The sequence below is a fragment of the Alligator sinensis genome, unplaced genomic scaffold (genome assembly GCF_000455745.1).
Source record: "Alligator sinensis unplaced genomic scaffold, ASM45574v1 scaffold528_1, whole genome shotgun sequence".
In the NCBI taxonomy this organism is placed as follows: domain Eukaryota; kingdom Metazoa; phylum Chordata; order Crocodylia; family Alligatoridae; genus Alligator; species Alligator sinensis.
In genome coordinates, this window is record NW_005841846.1 from 4,937,904 (window position 1) to 4,950,899 (window position 12,996).

General features: G+C 40.4%; 1 protein-coding gene across 1 annotated transcript in view; it reads left to right on the forward strand.

Annotated features, from left to right (window-relative positions):
* The first annotated feature begins 427 nt into the window (after nt 1-427).
* The window catches only part of SORBS2 (sorbin and SH3 domain containing 2), a 434,751-nt gene continuing 422,182 nt past the window's right edge, over nt 428-12,996 (forward strand). The window contains exon 1 of the mRNA XM_025207800.1: nt 428-534. The gene's annotated coding sequence lies outside the window, so the exon portion shown is untranslated. The remainder of the gene's footprint in view (nt 535-12,996) is intronic.

The following is a 12,996-nucleotide window of genomic DNA, read 5'->3' on the forward strand; positions in this document are numbered from 1 at the left end:
ACTGTATCACTGTGTTAAGCATATGTGGTTTATAGTATTTTCAGCATGTAAACATAAAGCATACTATTGTGAAGTTATCCATTTTATTAGGTTTGTCCTTGTTTAGCCTACATATAATCTTGGAAAACTAAATACTAGCCTTGTTCACCTAGGAGCTGTTTCTTGTTATGGGTTTGGTGTTTTTTTAAAGCCAACTCCTTCTAACCTGCTACCGTTTCCCTTACTGCCAATTCTCTGTATATTTCTCTTGGGAAATACAGTGAACACAGCTGAAGGTTAAAGCATGAGCTAGCCAATCAGATTAAAAAAGATCTATAGTACAGAGAGGTGCTGATTATGCTTCCTTATTGCGCATGAATGCAACATACATGTTGTAAATGCCTCAAGTCCTAGCAAAGGCTGCCAGTCTGATCAGATAGCTCAGGAGGGACAGCACTACCAGGGTACAAGCACATGCCATGTAACTCATTACTCTGTGCAGCATCTGACAAGCTGACTGCAACATTTTCTGTACTGGAATGTTCTCATTGCAAGGTATCTGTCCTTTTTCTTTGTTAATCGAGTCTGTTTAATTTAATACTGCAGAATTATAGGGCTTCCAAGAGTGCTGATATATGAGGCTAGATGCTGTATTTTTAAGAAATAATTTATCCTATTAGGCTAAACATCAGCTTTAAAATGGCTAAAGTGTGAATAGGATCGTTAACAATCAGAAATGTACAACAGTTTTCCATTTGCTAGTGAAATCTATATGCAGATAAATTGCTATTTTCAGATAAAAATATCGTTGTGCCTTTTGTTGTTATTGCTGCTCCTATTATAACTTGCTTCTGTTCCCTGCTGTCTATAGTATGTGTTCAATTTATGAGCAAAATTGGTAATAAACCATTGCTTGTACCACAGCACATTTTAGCACTGATCTGTGCTACATCTGTAAATATAAAGAGGGTTTCTGAACTGCAGCATAAGTTTTATGAAAATGGACTACTTTAATTGTGCCCTGTCTCCAACATTACTATTGAGTATGAGGATTGTAATGTCTTAATTGCCATCTAGGGCCGTAATGAGAAAGCATCCATCAACATATTGGGAATGCTTTTTGTTAGCTTTCAGGGCAATTGAAAGGATAATTTGGTGTGACAGAGTAAAGACCCATGAGAAATACATTTGACCAGGCACATGAGTTTTATAGTGTTTATTTCCTCTAGTCAATGTCTTCTTTTGTCTTATCTTCAGCTTGCATCTGTCAGCAGAGAATAACAGTGCAGTGAGCTTGAAAAAATGTAGTACTCTTAAACTGAGGCTATTGTCTGTTATGCAAATAGTTTTGAGCTGTTTAGATATCTGATTACAACAATTGTAATGACTGTAATAAGTTGACATTATTCATTTAATAATGAACTTAATATAATAAATTACTAATCAGATCCAATGGGACTCCATAAATTGTTTATCGTGTTAATAAATAATGATGCACGCTGAGTCAATACCAGCCTGCTTTAGTGGGGTTCATGGTGGGAAAAGTAGGTGTAATACAAAAATTGCAAGTGTGTTTTCAAGTGATCAGAATTCAAATTTATCCCCATCTCTTGGCAGATTGCTCAGGCTGCATCTTATTTTAATCTCATGTCAGACATCTGGTTTTTACAGATTTCTTACTAGCAGCTCCAATTAGCATGACTGGAATAGCTCAGGACTAGTTCCTCTGGGTGGGAGGGAAGGATGCACTGAAGCATTGATTCCTTACACTACTGCAGGTTCTGCAGTTCTGTGCAGCTCCTTTGTTCAGATTTGTATTAATCATGCCCTGTTCAGTACACCCTAATGGTGTAATATCTTATCTATCCAGTAAAATGTGTGATCTGGTTTTAGTTCTACTTTATACATAAGTAGATAGGTTGCCTTTAATAATTTAGTTAGAGAACTGTTATAGAGGCAGAGTAGCCTCTCACTGATCCATCCCAAGGAACCTTACTTTTTAGGGCCTGAGCACCTTTACAATAAGTCTTCACTTAGGACTTAATAGCAGTTTTACTTGTAAGCAAGATTCTGCCTTGCACAAAAATGTTTCTTTACACTTGAGGTTTAGCTTGCTTAGTTATAGATTAGATTATTTTGAAAGTTGAATGGTAATTAGACATGCTTTATTCTTCATTTTTTAACAATTATTTTAACTTCTCTCTTCTTTTCTGTAATAGCCTTAGCTAACATTTCATTTTGTATACCTAGATCGCCAGTTATACTTTCTCCATATGTTGTAAATTTTTAGTCAGTACGTATGTACAAGTATTACATATAGATCAACTTATCCAAGGTTAGATCAGTCTAAATGGCTGGGCATTCAGGTGTGCGCAGGGCTTAGGTCACCTTATAAATGGTATGCCCAATCTCAAGTTAACTCATCTCAGAAGTGAACTAACTTTAGATTGTCCTGGGTTAACCTGGCCTAACAAACACCTGCATGCATAAAGAGCTCAACCCTGGGGCTGTGAAAGGCCAGCCAGTTGCCACAGCTCTGGAACTGAGTTATTTTAACCCCCCTAACCCCCCCATTGTGGACCTACAACCCCCCCCTACCACAGATCCCCCAGCCACAATCCCATAAGCACCCTTCCCCCTCTCCTTCCCTGCTCCAACTAAGCTACCTCTGGCTGCCAGGGCGAACACCTGCACAAGACAGAACCTGACTCAGGTTTAGGTAGCTCAAAGTTGCCTAACCTGAGTTGGGTAGTTTGAATGCTTATTCATACCCAGTGTCTTTTAGACCTTGAAAATATCACATACCTTGCTGAAGAGGATCAAGGTCTGAAGGTGTTGCCTATATATTTTTCAAAGGTTTAGAATATGCATGAAGTCTCTATGAACTCTGTAAGCTGCATGCTTGTTGATATGGTTCCCCGCACTAGTTCCACAGCCAGTAACTTAATACAAGGAACTGCCTCTGATGCTTGATCACTTGTGCCACACCTGTCCTTCTCCTTTTCCCAAGGTCCTTTGCAGCCAGTTGGATGGTTCTTGTCCTCCTGCATTCTTTCTATTCCCCTTTCTTCTTTCTATATACTTAGAGGTCTACCTAAATTGTTGGGAGAACTTACCAATTTTTGCAGGTTGACTGCAGCCTAAAGCTCTAATTCTGCAGTCATTTCATGGTGGCCTCACTCCTCATCAATGATTGGTGGAGAGGCTTCAAAGGGGAGGAGGGATGAGGGGGCAGCTGCCATCTTGACTGTTGGCTCCCCTTTTTGTGGCCCCAGCCCCTGGAACTGATTGGCAGAGAGGCCCTGGTGGAGAGAGGAGGGACGAAGGGACAGCTGCCATCTTGTGTGCTGCCCTTCATGCCACCCTGCCAGCCATCACCTTCCTCTCCCAGCAGCGAAGACTGCTGGCTCCCACTGGGAAGCCAGCATTTTATTTTTATTAAGATTTTTCTTTTGATTTTGTGGAGAATCCTAGATTTCATGGTTTCCACAAAAACTATGAAACCATGAATTAAGTAGGGCCCACCTTATCTGCCACCCTTAACATTTATTGTTTCTTGATAAATAGCCTCTCCTCACCTCAGAATTGTTCTATTACAGAATAACTTTATTTTTAAATTTAATTTTGTACATGAGTTCTGAGAACCCACTGACTGATATCAAGTCCTACACTACTTGCAATACAGGCAGGTCACCCCTTTCTCCAAGATGCAAAACATTAAATCGAATCCTACTCACTCCATACATTTGCCAGCATGCTCTGTGGCATGCCCCAGAAGTCCTTTTCCCCAGCCTCAAAAGTGGGTAGCTATCTTTTGCATCTATGCCATCTTCCAAACTGATTTAGCCCTATATAGAGTGTGCTATGATAGTGCAAAAATGGTGGGTTTTATGTGTATGTAAACCAGCATCACACCAATCATGGGTGTTGACACAGGATTTTTGACCCAGATATCTTGTTTCAGGTGGACCCAAATCCTCAAACTGACCATGACTTCGCCATTTGATAATAGGCAAATGTTACTGAAACACAGTGATAGCAGATAAAAATAACGTGGGCAAGGGAAACAAAATACCTCCCCCCACCAATATATATCTACCAGTCCTAGGGTTGTCACAGAGAAAAGGTATGTCTGGCCTGTATGCAAGCTTCACCCTGTGGTTCTTTCTTGAATGTCACATATCAGCATCCTAGAGCTTGAGGGCTGAGGCCGCCTGCCCCCGTGGAGTAGGTGAGATGAGCTGCTGGTGCACCCCCTGTCCATGGTGGCCCTGGGTTCTCCCCTTAGGGACCCTTTGCTACTCTGAAATTCCTCCTTTTGTATTTTTTCTTACCTCTAATGATTCTTCATTCCTGGGTACCATTGATTGATTTCCCTGTGGTCATCATACTGTCCCTGTTCTGTTTTGTCAGCATATTCCTTTGTTTCCACAAAGCCATCACATGCACACATCTTCATTTGGTCATTTACTGGTTTCTTAATTTGGTCATTTACTGGTGTCTTAATTTGGTTTGTCCATCAAAACCAGAAATCCCAAGGGCTCTACATCTGGTCACTGACCCGATGCCAATGCAGCAAGCCTCTCTCATGTTATGGAATACTGTTTGGATGCTTTCCATTTTCCCAGCCTGTTTGTGCCCACTTGCTTCAGACACAGTGGACCTTGAAGAAAACTGTCACAAACAGGCTTTTAGAAACTAATTAACCCTTGCCTTTCTCCTGGACCATTATTTTAATACATATCTACTTTACCTACAAGCCAATTCCTAAAAGAAAATCTCTAAATATCATTTTCTAGCCATCAATGGGAGTTATGTATCTTTTTTGTTAAACAATACTTCGATCATGATTTAGGGTTGTTGGTTGTAGCTATGCTGGTCTAAGGACATAGGCTGACAAGATTCTTGGGCAGATGTGATATCTTTTATTAGATCAACTAAATAGTTGGAAAAAATTATTTTTTGGAAGCTGTCAGACACAAACACCCTTCTTCAGGCATAAGGAGGCATAAGACTCTCCTTATGCCTGAAGAAGAGTGTTTGTGTCCAAAAAGCTTGCAAAGAACAATTTTTCCAACTATTTAGTTGGTCTAAAAAAAGATGTCTCATCTACCCAAAGAACCTTGTCCGGGTCTCATCATGACAAATTCTCATTTACTAATGTACATGTCCATTTTGACCTGTTTGTATACTTGAAAGGTAAGTCCTTTTGTTTGTTTAGAGCCTAGCACTAGGGCCCTTGATCCAGAGTGGTACATTACAGATACAAGTCCTGTATTCCACTAGGATTGCCTAGTAGTTCTTCAGAAATGGCTTCTACTTTAGGCATCCTCTTTGCTTCCTGTGAGACCACAGGAGCAGGACTAGTGGATTTCCCTCTCTCCCCTCCCCACACACACACTTCTTGTGGAGTGTGGGAAAATTAGATAAATCTCACACTGTTGAGCATTCCTAGATGTCATGTGGAGTGAGGCTGCTGCTCTGTTGGAATAAAACAGAACTCCACTAACATGGTATGTTTGCTGGCATGCGAATGTGTGCTATATGCCATGCAATGTAGACAGACAACATCCCTCCTTATCCTGAAGAGAACAAATACTTCCTGTCCTTGCAGTGGCAGGATCACAAGAGTGCCCTCACTCCATGGCTTAATCTATACCAAATTAGGTTGTCTTCTGAGATTTTTAGGTATTGTACCTTGTTGTTCAAGAGGATTGTTTATGCAGTTTTAAGAACAGACAATTAGACAAAAAACTTAGAGATAAGGATAGATCATAGAAAATTAGGAATGGAAGGGACCTCAGGAGATCTTCTAGTCTAACCTCCCGGTCAAAGTAGGACCATCCCCAATTATACCCCAGCCTGTGCTGGTGCATGGGATTGTTCCATCCTTAGTGTATGACTTTGTACTTGTCCTTATTGAACCTCGTGAGGTTGTTTTTGGTCCAATCCTCCAATTTGTCAAGCTCTCTCTGAATCTTAGTCCTACCCTCCAGAATATCTACTACTCCCCACATCTTGGTGTCATTTGCAAACTTGCTGAGGTACACTCCATCCCATCTTCCAGCTCATTGAATCTGTCTTGAGCAGGCAGTTGGACTAAATGACCTCCTAAGTTCTCTTCCAGCCTTATGCTCCCATGGTTCTAGGAACTAACAGTTTAATTTAAAGATTAGTGGAGACAATGGTAGTTTCTATATTCACTGACATGGGCTATGGCTCAGACTGCTGGTCTCCCAATGTGTCATGAGAATCCTGCTTTTTTTTCATTTTCTGGGTGATTCTATGAATTTCCTCCTACAAATTATTTCTCAAGAAACCAAATACTGAAATGCAGTGGGAGGAAGTAAGGTGTGAGGGGGGGCGGGGAAGGAGGCAAAAACTTTACATAACATGTATTTTTTTTTAAGGCAGGAAATTCTCAAACAACTTACCTAAGACAGGTAAGATTGTCAACTGATTTCATTTATGAAGCAAAAAAGGTTCTTTCCATTTGCACTTGAAAGGCAAAATAAAATGCTTGTCTTTTCTTTTAAGGTAAACTAGTAACCATTGTAACATTCTAATGCCTCAGTTAGCCATTGTGTACATGTGTACATAGCAGTTCTACCAAAATTATCCAAAAATATCTTTCAGGAAACAATGGCTTTGATTAACAAAAGCATTGGTAACAAAAGGATATTAATTCCAAACTTTCTCTCTGGAGGTAGTATGACAGAAACTGTCGAGTTAGGAATGCTCAACCTGAAAAGTTAAAAGTATCATGTAAGGATTGAATCAAGTTAGAAGTTAGCTAGTGATATTGCAGTTAAGCCACTGAGAATTGATCTAATGTCTCATAAAGTTAGTAAAGGAATTCCAAGTGACTAAAGAGTTTGCTAAAAGTTAAAAATGTTTGGCTGGGGTGATATGACCCCAGCACCTGTTCCTGCCTGATCTGTTTAGGTCCCCTCCGACCCTAAGCACTATGATACTAGTATCTTTTAAAAGAACTTTAGGCATTCAAAGAATAACAAAAAGACTCAATAACTTTGCAATGCCTCTTTAAGCACAGTAGTGACAATCTAACACATGCCTGACTTTTTTACTGGGGTTAGAAAAATCTTTATTTTTTAAAGAAAAAAAAATGTATACTTGGCACTGTACAGAACAGATACTGTTCTCAGATAGCTGGCAGTGCAAGGCCTGTACCTACAGGAGATCTTCAAGCATTCCCATGCAAAGTCCTGCTGACTATTTTCAGACAGGGATAGCATTTGGCACCTGAAGGATAGGAGGCTGAAGCAAACGTATGAAAGAATACCGCATACTTGGATAATGCAAAGTCATGCATTTTCTCACTTGCCTCTCCTCCCTGTCCTCTGACATGTATATCAAATACTACTTTTTCAAGAGAATAAGGTTTCTGCTTCCAGGAGGGCTTTGAAAAATGAGAAATTGTGGTGGGCATGACAGATGAGCTACAGAGAGACTGCCATATGTTTATATATAATTTAATTCAATGCCTTAGAAAACCATCTTGCATTGATAAAGGGACATATGAGCTAATACAAATTTTCTTGTCACAACCCAATTAAGTAGTGCCCATGTCACAAGCAAGTAAAACCATTCAAAGCAGTTTTATTTTGCACTAGGTTAACTAAGGGTTAACAATAATGATAGTAACCGCTTTTTTGCTGCGCATGTCAAAAAGAAATTTATTGCTGCGCCACTAACAGAGATAAAACTTTTGCCTTCTTTGCTTTACATAAATCATTATAATTGGTCAGAGAAAACAGGGAGTAGCCCTGTGAGATAGAACCCTAGTGAAGACCGCTAGATAATTGGCGATTCTAATTAAATTTATGATGTGGCGAAAAGCAATTGGCTATTACACCAATAAAACTCACATACACTTCTGCAAAGAGGAAGAAGAAGGGGGACCTCCGTATGCACCTTGGAGACCTCCGATTACACGTATCAGAGTAACTGACAATTTGATCACTTGTCAGTTCCCCGCGTCTCGACCCAATCTCAGACGTAACTCAAACAACCTGCCGGCCCGACCATTTCTGCCCGACCATTTCTATCCAACTACTTATGCAGGCCGACCTACGAACCCTAAGCTGTAACTAACCAAGTATCTCTGACCTCCGTTGTTCACCACCTTGATGGCGTGAGTAAATAATCTTACTTTGCAACCGATAAGCGTCCGCCTAATTAATTCCACTCCAAGCGTCACAAGTACCCGCCTGACGGCTTCTAAGGTCCCGACCCCTTTGCTGCAGTGCACGGCAGTGACATTTCTATGTTGGGATCTTCACAGACCTCCTTCTCAAGGCTCAATGATTCCAGTCCTAGATGTCACTCCCCTTAATTTCTTAAATCCCTTAAAACTTCTGAGACATATGGATTCTTTTGGGTTTCCTTTCCTTGCGTTCATGAACTAAGCTTCAAGCTTCCTTTAAAGTCATCTACTTAATCATCTGTTCACTCACTTAATCCTTTTTAGGTGAATTGACTAATGCAAACATCTGTCTATGTCGGTTTGGGGAGGGGGGAATATCCAATCCTTCCTTTCCCCAACACCACCCTACTAGACTATTGGTGCTGGATTTGGAAAGATACAATATCCTGGGTTCACTATTCCTTCCTCCTCCCAGACATTAACAAACTCTCCAGCATCCTCTTCCACTGTCCCATTAACAACTTTCTGTATTCCTTCAGTCTTCCTCCATTTTCCAGGGGCAGGTGGAACAGGGGGACTACTCTTGCATGCAAATCCCTCTAGCTTTTTAGCCACACTAATTGGAGATCTCAATTTCTAGTTCATACCATTATAGTGATTTTTTTTATTGGGCATGCATAATACAGCAAGGACATAATTCTATGCATTAAAAACCCGCAGCTTTTCCTTTGTAAATATGACAGTATTCTAATACCTTTTGTAATAGTTAGAACCTGCAGAGCAGTTAAGATCATGTTCCCTCATTATTTAGCTCCCCTTCCTGTTATCTTGAATAACATTTACTTTGCTTTTGATATAAAGGGCATAAGTATCTCTTTGCAGTCCCCATTAAGCCTAAACCCCAGAGATATGGAACTGAAGATACCTCCTTGTCCTCAGTACTTCCCATTGACTAGTTCAAGGCAGCAATCTGTTTAACAAGCTGGTTATTTTGGATCCCATTTAGACGCATCTAACTCTCTCCATGCATTGTACACAGATCCTAAGTACCTAACACAGCTCAGCAAAGATAATCCAGAACCCTAGGTCCCAGAAGTTGGACATTAAGAAGCTCAGTGTTTTAGTATGTCGTGGATCCAGCTCAGGGGCAGCAAAGTCAGGGACAAGCTTGCTTGCCCCCTCTGGTCTCTCATGGTCCCGCCCTGTTGATGGACAGGGAGGCTGCCACATCTTGATGGACAGGGAGGTTGCCCCTAGAGGACAGGGGAGTTTGGGGCATTAGGCCCTTGTCTCCTGGCTTTGGCTCACTTTGTTTTGGCTGGGCCCCTCCACCTGAAGTCTACCATTTCAGGACTGTAGGCTCCCAGGCCCCTTAGCTTTTGGTCTTGCCTTCACAGTCTCTGGGCCCCTCAGCCCCTGATCTTTGCTGTCCAACACTACAGTCCTTTTGCTAACAGCAATGCAAGACCCTTGGCACCCTTCTGAGTGGCCTCCTCCCCCGCATCATCCTCAACTTAGTCCTCCAGTATTTAAACACAAACAGAATGATACGAGCTTTTGAACAGTGAAGGGAAATCTGAGTTGTTTATAGAATGATTTGAACCTACTGCTTAATTTTTGTATCTTTTCAATCAATCTATAAAGTATCCAGATTTCCTTTCACTGTTCAAATTCATGATGGAATTTGTTTTTAAACACTTACTTTTATTTAATTTCCTATTTTATCCTAGACCTAAAGAAAGTGCTTTTAGTTTTGTCACTCGTAGTTTTTAAGGTCAGAAGGGTGGACCATTATGACCTCCTGCAAGAAAAGAGTAAAGAACTTCACTGAGTAATTTCTGCATCATATCTCTAAATTCATTATTAGCAAAATATATGGGGTTTTGGGGGAGAGATTAGGGGTTTTGTTTGAGGAGGGCACTTTTTTTGTTAAGCTGTGTGTAACCATGTGAGAAAAAAACAATGTGAAAAAATACTGTTTATGGCCTTGGTATTAGTATTTAGATGATTAAGTAGTATTTGTTTGCGGGGGGAGGGGGTTGTTTTTTGTTTTGTTTTTTTAAGGGGAATTTCAGAGCATTTTGAAAAAAAATGTTGATTTGTGCAAAACTTCCTTTTATGAAGAAAATCAAAACAAACAATCCTGCAAAATGTTGAAATTTTTAATTTAGACACAAGATCTTTTTTGTTTAAAGTCTTTTTTCATCTAGAATTTTTCAAACTAAGCTTAATTGGATTTACATTGTTATATCTCTAGCACTGTTATAACTTTGACCAGTCTAAACTTCAAAAAATGTTTCAAGCTAGATATTTTTAGAATCTAATGTCATCATGAGAAATTTCACAATGGGAAAACTTTCAAAATCGTAGGATTTCCCATGAAAATCCATTTCCTCCCTAGCTGAAATAGATTCTTAATTTTAAGGACTGCAAGTGCTGAAAATGTTTTACTTGTCATCTCCCTATTACATTTCCATTACTCCCCAGTTTAATGGGATTGCTTCTCATAGGTGATCTCTCTTCTTTATTAAACCAGTTGCTCATTCTGGCTTTTCTTGTTGTTGTTGTGACTGCAGTTGGGAGTCTTCCTATCCTGACCTTTCAAACACATATTTAATTATTCAGTGCTACATGACTTGTATCAGAGATAACATGTGGTCCTGCATTTCAAATGTTTTTTAACATTCTCCCATTATTAGTATATGTATTCAATCACATAGGATACATCAACATATAAAGTGCTGTGTATTTTCAGAGTATTTCAAAGTAAAACATATTTTCAAAGCTTTGGGGTAAAGAGTGCATAGATTTCATAGACATCAAGGCTGGAAGGGACCTCGTAAGATCATCAGGTCCAGCCCCCTGCCCAACGGGCAGGAAGTCATCTAGGGTCAAAGGATCCCAGCAAGATGTGTTTCTTGAAAGTGTCCAGGGTAGGTGTTTGCACCACCTCTGGGGAGAGTTTGTTCCAGGCCTTCGCGTCTCAGACAGTAAAGAAGTTTTTCCTTATGTCCAACCTAAAATGGTCTTGCAAGAGTTTGTGACCATTGGACCTTGTCATCCCCTGGGGTGCTCTGGTGAACTGGTGTTTCCCCAGTTCCTGATGCACACCCCTTATGTACTTATAGGCTGCCACCAAGTCACCCCGAGCCTGCACTTCTCCAGGCTGAAGAGTCCCATAGCTGTCAGCCTCTCTTCATAAGGCCTGTTCTCTTGCCCTCTAATCATGTGTGTGGCTCTCCTCTGGACTCTCTCAAGCTTCTCCACATCCTTCCTAAATTGTGGAGCCCAGAATTGTATGCAGTACTCCAGCTGCGGCCTTATCAAGGCTGAGTACAGTGGGAGGATGACATCTAGGGTCTTGCTCGAGATGCATCGGTAGATGCAACCAGAGTTTTGTTCACTTTGCCAGCTGCGGTATTGCATTGGTGGCTCATATTTATATTGTGGTCAATCATGACCCGCAAGTCTCTTTCGGTCATGGTGCTAGCAAGTGTAGCATTACCGAGCATATAAGTGTGATGTGGGTTTTTATTCCTGAGGTGGAGCACCTTGCATTTCTCCGTATTGAATGCCATCAGGTTTTCATCTGCCCACCTTGCGAGCCTATCAAGATTGGCCTGGATCACCAGCCTATCCTCAAGTGTGGCGACTCTTCTTCGAAGTTTGGTGTTGTCAGCAAACTTGGCCAGTCCACTTTTGACACCAGTGCCCAGATGATTTATGAAGACATTAAAGAGTACAGGTCCAAGAACAGAGCCTTGGGGGACACCACTATTCAGGATAAGGGACCCTATTCAAGTAAACCAACCCTATTCAACGTCAAAAGGTACATAAGGTGAAGGTATTTAAATCCAAATTCTTACGTACTTGGTATATATCTAGTGTTACTGCATTAATGCCTCTGAAAATACAAGACACAGTAGGAAGAATGGCATTGCTTATTTTCTGATGTCTCTCTCTGTTGCTGGAACTCAATACTTATTTGTTTAGTAATTGACTATAGATTTGATATGGATATAATAGTATCATAGTAGTTTGAAGGTACGTGTCAACTCCACAATACCTCATAAGAGCCAGTCAGGACTTGTAGTAGAGATGATATCTTTTATTAGACCAACAAGATTTTTGCAAAACAATTTCTTTAACTGCAAGCTTTTGCAACACAAACCCCCTTCATCAGGCATTGGAGAAAAGATTGTAAAAGTTCTCATCATAAGAGCCAGGTTTATTTCCTACCACCTTGGCAGACAATGGATTGATTGATATGGCCCTTACCCATTTCTGTAATATCAGTGTATACATATCAAATGCATCCACTTTTAATCCTTAAGAGCCTTCCTTTTCTTCATTTTGTTATCTTTCTGAAATATTTCTGTAGGTGGATTCTAAGCCTTGACATAAATTTAAGATGCATTTAACTCATTTGGTAATTGTTTTCAAAAGTTGTGTTCTGCTCACTCAACTACGTAACAATGAATAGCTCTGTAGTTGCAACATTTCACCCTACCATTTTATAAGACCCAGAAGGTTAAGTTTTCTCCCTGTCCTCTCTATTGTGTGACTAACTGTTGATATATCCCTTGCATGTTTTCAGTTGCCTTTCTTATCATGATTTGCAATGAAATATCTTCAGATTTCCTCACATTCTTACAAATCTCTCCCTGAAACCTACGTATAACATTAACCTTAGTTAGCTAATCAAAGATAGGTAGGCTAGGCAGCTTTTCAGAGTAGCTGATCTTATTTTACTATATTAAAAAAAAAATCTACCTGTGACAGGGGACCTCCTTGGGGCTGATCTCCAGGGCCCACCCCCTGTCTGGTGGGCAACCGCCCGCCTATCTCAC